This window comes from Oncorhynchus clarkii, chromosome 2, assembly GCF_045791955.1.
Source record: "Oncorhynchus clarkii lewisi isolate Uvic-CL-2024 chromosome 2, UVic_Ocla_1.0, whole genome shotgun sequence".
Taxonomy (NCBI): Eukaryota; Metazoa; Chordata; class Actinopteri; order Salmoniformes; family Salmonidae; genus Oncorhynchus; species Oncorhynchus clarkii.
The window spans coordinates 23,833,335-23,841,190 of record NC_092148.1 but is presented as its reverse complement, the minus strand read 5'-3'; positions in this window follow the sequence as shown (position 1 = coordinate 23,841,190).

Below are 7,856 nucleotides of genomic sequence, written 5' to 3'. Positions count from 1 at the left end.
GTGTGTGTAGGTGTACCTTCTCCAGAGATACCTTAATGGGTTTGGAGAAGCCCGACACAGGGAGGCCATAAGAGATTGCTCCCGGCTTTCTCTGCCATTGTTTCTACCCCATTTCTGGTGTGTGTGTGTGTGTGTGTGTGTGTGTGTGTGTGTGTGTGTGTGTGTGTGTGTGTGTGTGTGTGTGTGTGTGTGTGTGTGTGTGTGTGTGTGTGTGTGTGTGTGTGTGTGTGTGTGTGTGTGTGTGTGTGGTGGAACACCTTGGGGTGACCGTGGCCTATTGAAGCCTGAGAGCTGACAAAACCTCCACAGTAGAATGTTATTCCAGGGAGTTGCCTGTCAGTGTACAGTGGACTGTGTACTGGCACACAGTAGGAGGATAGTTTGAGCTCTAAAGAAAAAATTAGACTGGAGCAGAGACCGAGACAGACACAAAGGAAAACAAAGAGAGAAGAAGAGAGATGATAGAGAGGGAGAGACAGCAAATTTGCGGTAGAGAGAGAGGTGAGAGGTACAAGGGATCATATCTGTGCTCACTGACTTCCTCCTGGGTCTTCCCATCCAAACAGAACAGATATGGATGGTTGCCGATGTGACACATTGAGGGAAACAAAGGGGAAATCAGGCAGAATTTGTCACATGAAGCGTAAAGCAACATGACCCTCTGTCATACAAATCCTCATGATTCATCAGCCGGCACGCCCAATTGTGTTGTGTTCGCTTTCCCAACCTATCAGTATCACACGCCAGGGCGACCAATTCTTACACACTCGAGCGGCGCGACCCTGTTAAGCTCTCTCTGAAGATGATGAGATGTGATTCTAAACTGAGATTCCCCTGAAAATCCTGATTCCTGCGTTATTTTGCTGGGCGGTGTGGTATAAAAATACAACCGGCCAGTACATCACGCACAAACTGTGAATATAGTAGATATATGAAAAAAAGAAGAGGAGAACACTTCCACTGTTGTTCTCCAAGGTAAGAAAGAGACTATTACTGAAGCATTTTCACAAAGCGTCTCTAAACATTCAGCACATACACCCCGTTACTGGACCCCTAGTCTCTCTCATGCTGAAGGGGACAAATAAATAGCCCTGTGTGAACTATTCAGTCTAAAAACAGATACACTGCTACATAACACAGCAGTCCATAGAGGTTTGAGTATCTGATGCTGTGTGTGTGTGTGTGTGTGTGTGTGTGTGTGTGTGTGTGTGTGTGTGGTGTGTGTGTGTGTGTGTGTGTGTGTGTGTGTGTGTGTGTGTGTGTGTGTTGATTGCTGATGGTGCTGATTGAAGAGAGGTCACCTGACGTGAGACGGATGTCATGGGTGCTACTGGTTATTTATGTAGTTAATATTTAGACGAGGCTGCCTCGCGCTAAGCAGCCGATCAGGGACACACCCGTAAACCACAGTCGACACATTACAAGGCCTCCGCTCAAACACACTCATTCACTCAGACAAACACACACAGTCCCGGACAAGCGCACAAACAATAGAGCACGAGACCCTCTAACATAAACCAACACATAGGCACACACCACACCAGCAGTGACATAAAGGCCTGGGGGTAAACTCAAACACACCTTGGTCAAACATCAAGTTTCATGTTTCAAGTTTTAATGTCACATGCACAAGTACAGTGAAATGTCCTTCTTGCAACTTCTAAACCCAACAATGCAGTAATCAATAACAGTGTAATACTAAAAACAACATAAGGTAGAACAACAACACACGGGAAATAGAATAGAAATATGAAATAAGAATTACACAAGAAAGTAAGTAAGCTATGTATACAGGGTCAGTTGCAATGCCATGTTTACACTCTAAGGCACTGCATCTCAGTGCTAGAGGCGTCACTTCAGACCCTGGTTCGATCCCGGGCTGTATCACAACCGGCCGTGATCCATAGTCCCATAGGGTGGCGCACAATTGGCCCAGCGTCATCTGGGTTAGGGGAGGGTTTGGCTGGGGTAGGTCGTCATTGTAAAATATGAATTTGTTCTTAATTTAACTGACTTGCCTAGTTAAATTAAGGTTCAATACAAAATAGAGGTAGATATGTATAGTGTGTGTGTAGTCAGTATAAATGTGTGTGTGTGAGCAAATGAAATGAGTGTGTAGGGTCTTATGAGTGTGCATGAAGTGAAGGTCTGTGCAGCCATTTTGTTAGCTATTTAGCAGTCTTATGGCTTGGGGATAGAAGTTGTTCAGGAGTTTATTGGTGTCAGACTCGATGCACCGGTACTGCTTGTCATGCGGAAGCAGAGAGAACAGTCTATGGATTGGGTGGCTGGAGTCTTTAACATTCATCCACTCACACACAACAAGTGAGACGTGCTGAACAGCACATACTATCTATACTCTCTCCCGCTAAGACAAGGGATCTGGGACCAGTGTCCCACACTGGTACTGTGTTATATAATAAGTCATAACCCTAACCCAACCCTCTCCTTCATGGGGTCATAGGTGTGATTCTAGGAAAACCACAGTAGCAAATACATGACACAGAACATGGATGGAGATCACAGGGGGCTGCTAAGGGGAGGATAGCTCAGAATAATGGCTGGAACAGAGCGAATGGAATGGCATCAAACACATGGAATTGATGTATTTGATACCATTCCACGGATTCTGCTCCAGCCATTGCCACAAGCCCGTCCTCCCAAATGAAGGTGCCACCAACCTTCTGTGGTAGAGATGGGGCCTAGACGTGGACATTCCCAGAGTCTGTATTGATGACCCAACATTCCTGCACGTGCCATACAGCATGCTGAATGGCTGAATATCTTCATCACAACATCACCCGCTCAATATGTTTATCAGTCTGCTAATATGTTTGTCTGGCTGTGATAACTGACAACAGTGCTGTTGTCAATAACTGTTCACACAGTTGAAAGACTATTATTCACAAAGGACTGTTATGTTTGCAATTAAAATTCTAATCAGGTACATGGAAATTCTGATACTTTAAAGAGATGGGATTAGTGAAAATACATTTTATCTTATGAGAATAGCAGGTGAATCAATATCTCAAGATCGACATGCACTACTACAACTGTGTGGAGTCCATTCAATAAATAGACACTGCCCTCTAGTGGTTCAAAACAGGTGTCAGTTATGTTTATTTCCTGTGGATGTACTATGATACCATAACTACTGATATTGCGATCACTCATTATATTTGCATTGAGGCACATTATGACAGTAACAATGTTAGGCACATTATGACTGAATGGCGGGTTATACAGGAAATTCTATCATTTCAGTTTTGATTTCATTAACTGAGATCCACAAATAGTTTCTGATGCAAGACTTGCGCAAGCAGAAAGCATATCGAATCTGACCTTTACGTTTGACTCTTGTGGTATGCGAGAGAAAATTAGATTGTATGTGTCTGTCTGTTGGTGTGAAATACCCTGGCAGTGTATTACCAGTCTGGTCAGCTTTCAACACAACTGGGTTGAATTGAAGTGTTCTTATGTCACTTCACACACAACTGTGACTTGCAGTTCAGAGAAAAGGGTTGGTGTTCTCCTAAAGGTGTGGCATGACCACAGCACATGCAGCATGCACCCATAGACAATGATAGAGGACTAGTGGCCAAAAGGCTGTTTTATCATGGGCAGCACCATTGACGGCTTCCACCAAGCTTCCTCCATTTTAAAGTGGTCAACTGGGTGGGGATTCCTACGGGTTGTAGCCTCAATTGCGCTGCCCATGCTGTCACAGACGCTATAATGCCACAGATTTAAAGATGAGTCCTCTATCTTAATCTCTATGCGTGCACCCAGCAGTTGTTGAGAGAGCAATTAAAATCTAAACCAATTGAATCACAAATAAGAAAACTAGCCAATCACAAGGAAACAGTATCTCTTCAGGTAGATTTCCTTATGGTGAGAGGTTGTAGCCAAGAAACGTGTCAATGTTTACTACAACTCTTCAGAGATATCTCTCAGTGTGTGTCTACATATACCAAGATGGATTTGTTCAGCAGTGAACCTGACACCCTCCGGACAATCGCTATGAAAAACAATGGAGACAGGGAAGAGGAGGGAGGGGAGGAGGAGGCTGTTTGTTGTAGCTTTCCTCGTATAACCGCTGGTATCATGATATATTCATCTGATTACTGGTGGTGCCTTTTGGAAGTGTGTAAACATAGTATCATACGAGCAAAACAACCTGTCACCTCATAGACTGGGTCTATGATTACGGAGATAGATTACACATATTATTGACTGTAGGGTGAGGTGGGTCAGATTGGTAGACTCAGGATACCATGTGTAACATGTCAACATGTTTACTTTAATATATCATGTTTTCTGTTCCCTAGGTCACATAACATATATTTTAACCATCATACTCTATGGTTAGGATTGGGGTAAAATGTTATCTTATGAGAAAAGGTTTAAAAAACAAAGGTATTCACTCAGTTTGCTCTTGTATATCTTGTACCAATGTTGACAAAATCCTCCTCCCTCATACTGTTGCGTTTTTGGTTGAGAAGAGGGACAGCTAAGGGGACGCTGTCTGGTGTGTTGACCACCAGAGCCTAGATAGGATAGGGCTTCTATGCGTGTGTGCATGTGTCCGTGTGACAGACAACGTAGGCAGAGTACAGGGCCTCTGATGCACATGGAGACAGCTGGTTCTGGATCTGGTTAGATAGTTCATGTACATACATACATACATAGATTTTTTTTTCTAATTTTGTCTGTCATAGTTGAAGTGTACCTATGATGAAAATTACAGGCCTCTCTCATCTTTAGTGGGAGAACTTGCACAATTAGTGGCTGACTAAATACTTTTTTGCCCCACTGTATATACATACATACATACATATAATTTCTCTGTTGTGGGATGTGATATGCCCAGAGCCAAATATACTCCATTCCATGACTCTGAATGCTGAGAAAACATAACATACTCTGCTGTCATGGGAGACAGAACAGCAGATGATTAGATATGAAAATGTTGTGTAACACTTTATTATTGGGGCCCCTGCATTGTGTACAGTTCTATCCATTAAAAAAACGTTTTTCTCTTGAATGTTCTACCATTGTTAAAAGGAGACCAGCAGAGAGCCATGTGGAAACAAGCAGAGAGAAAAAGAAGGGGAAGGTGTTGGTGGGAGAGTTTCTAGAAAAACAGAAAATGTCTGCCCTCGTACCGACACGTCCTACAAGATAAAGCTTTCGTTGTTTGTGCTCTGCTTCAGAGTCTGTTTGGATTCAGTTCCATAACCTTTAGTCAGACAACATGGCGGACACCAGGCACTTTACAATCTGTGCTAAATGTGTTCGTCAGCAGAATACAGTGGCCATGATAGAGTTATGTACCAACAAGCTCTGTCATAACTCACAGCCTTGTGGGTCTAAAACTGGGTGACGCTTGACCCATCCCACTGGACCCATGGCCTTATTGTTGAAAATGTCTCACTCAAGCCAGCTGTGTACCAATGGCTATACATAGAAAAAAAGACCCCAGACTGTCAAACGACTGAAATAGCCTCGAACCAGGGTCCCCTATTTCAGAACAGATGGCTCTATTTACTCTGAAGTTCAATGCCACTTTTCTCCTTGTTAGGCTTGCTTGTTTGTTTGGGTGATGGGTCGTGTTCGCCTGATGTGTTTTCCTACAAAGACAACATGGAGGTTTTGACCAGTGTATTCGAGGAACAAACTGTTTGGGAAAAGCTGATGACATACTGTATTCGTATGTGTTGCTGTTGATGATGACGAGCCTATTTTGCATAACACTGATCCATTTAAATCTTGGACATGTCTAATGACTAATGAGTCCACTTTCCACACTAGACCATATCACGCACACAGTGCACCGATGTCTACCTCTGGCAATGGTCAGCATGATCTTACCGGCTATTATAATTAGATCTGTGGGCCTCAATCCAACTTCAATGCTAGGTGTAGACAGAAGGCTCATCGATAACAACAGCCATTCCTAAGGTAGCATTCTCCTCTCACTGCTATGGCCACTGCTACCCTTTGTACTGGGGTGAGGCCAGAGAGAGAGAGAGAAACTGTGACAGTTAGATAATAAGATATGGTGAAAAAGCAGGACAGTGAACGCAGGAGCAGGACTGGAGAACGGAGACTCTGCGCAGAGTAAACATAGCCAATTGGCTCATGCGTTGGCAGCGGGCCAGCATCAGAGGGCAATCAGTGCATTCACTGGAACACGTGTTCCCGCCGGCCAACAACACACGGGGCCCGAAAAAGCCTGGGAAAGGGTGGGAGGGGAGAGAGGGGAGGGGGCAAAGGGAGGGATTCTTAGAAATAGTAAATGAGTGTGACAAGTGTGGCCCACCAAAAACAAATGTGCAAAACAATGGGCATCAGTCCCATATCAACTCAGTCAACTCGGTTTTAGTGAATGGAAAGTTTTGATTGGAATTTCTGATCATTGGGATATTTAAGACGTTTCATCTGAAATTAGTTTCAATCAGGAAATGAAACGACTGAGTTGAAATGGAAACCTCCTTTCTTATCATTAATTTAATCCCCAAAAATAAATATCATGTTCCATAGAGAATATGGATATGTGTATTAATTTACACACACACACACACACACACACACACACACACACACACACACACACACACACACACACACACACACACACACACACACACACACACACACACACACACACACACACACACACACACACACACACACACACAGAGAGCTTTATACTGTCACCGTCTCCTTCTAAACTCCTGTAATCTCACATACACACCAAATCAGATCACAGTCCCAGGATTTGGCCAGGGTGAGGTTTTTTGAGAGTGAGAGAAACACCCTCCCTCTAGGCAAGCCTGCTATTATTCCTGCCTCCCTCTTGTCCCCCCTCCCTCTCTCCCCAGCTCGTTTCCCAGGCTCCCGTTTGGCTTTGTTTTGACTGGGTGGAGGATCACCATGTTAGCCTGGGGAAGATGAATGCTGACTAAAAAGGTGCAATAAATGCACCATGGGTCTATGTAGCCCTACAGCTCCCACATAGACAAACAGACACACTACGGTGAAAATCCATTTGAATTGAATCACTTTTTGACAGCATCCCATTTTATTTAAACAAAACTTTCCGTACATGCTTGCCCATGGAAGAAGTGGTCAGAAAGGGACACTTTGGACCTGGATGCCAAAACATTCAGGAGATAAACGGTGCTCACACTTAATATACTTTAAAATGACTAAAACCAAATCGAAATTGTGTAGAAATGATAATGGTCCTACATTCATACAGTTTATTGACCGTGTTCAGCTCACACAATCACTGAAATGAAGGCTAGACAGTCAGGAAGCATAAAAAATGAAAAATAACATGGATAGAGGACTATTTTAATAATATTTTGACAGCGAGGAAATAACACATTTTCAGTGCAGCCCTCTGGACCGCATTGAAGACCGAATGCGGCCCCAGGGCAAAACGAGTTTGACACCCCTGACTTAAATGGTCTATTCTATTATCTATATTTCTATGATTTCAATAGGTTTTCTATGGTGGATTAACAGTAAAATGTATTCCCATTCAAGTCAACATTATCTGATATGTGGACCTCCAACCATTTTTGCGGTACCATTTGAAAGTTGACATTTCTATGTTTTATTTTATTCACATGACACCCACCCTGTATTCAAGAGCATGTTGTGTCTCAACCGATGGTGGGACACACACAAAAACCTCAGATGATTTTTTTCAAGAAATTATAAAATTGTTTGACAACCCTGTTTGTAACCTTTTAAATGATATCAATCTCAACCGTTTATCTTTTCCATTGATGAAGACGTGGATGTCTCATGGTATGGTGGGGTATGCAAAGGGGGTCAACTTTGAG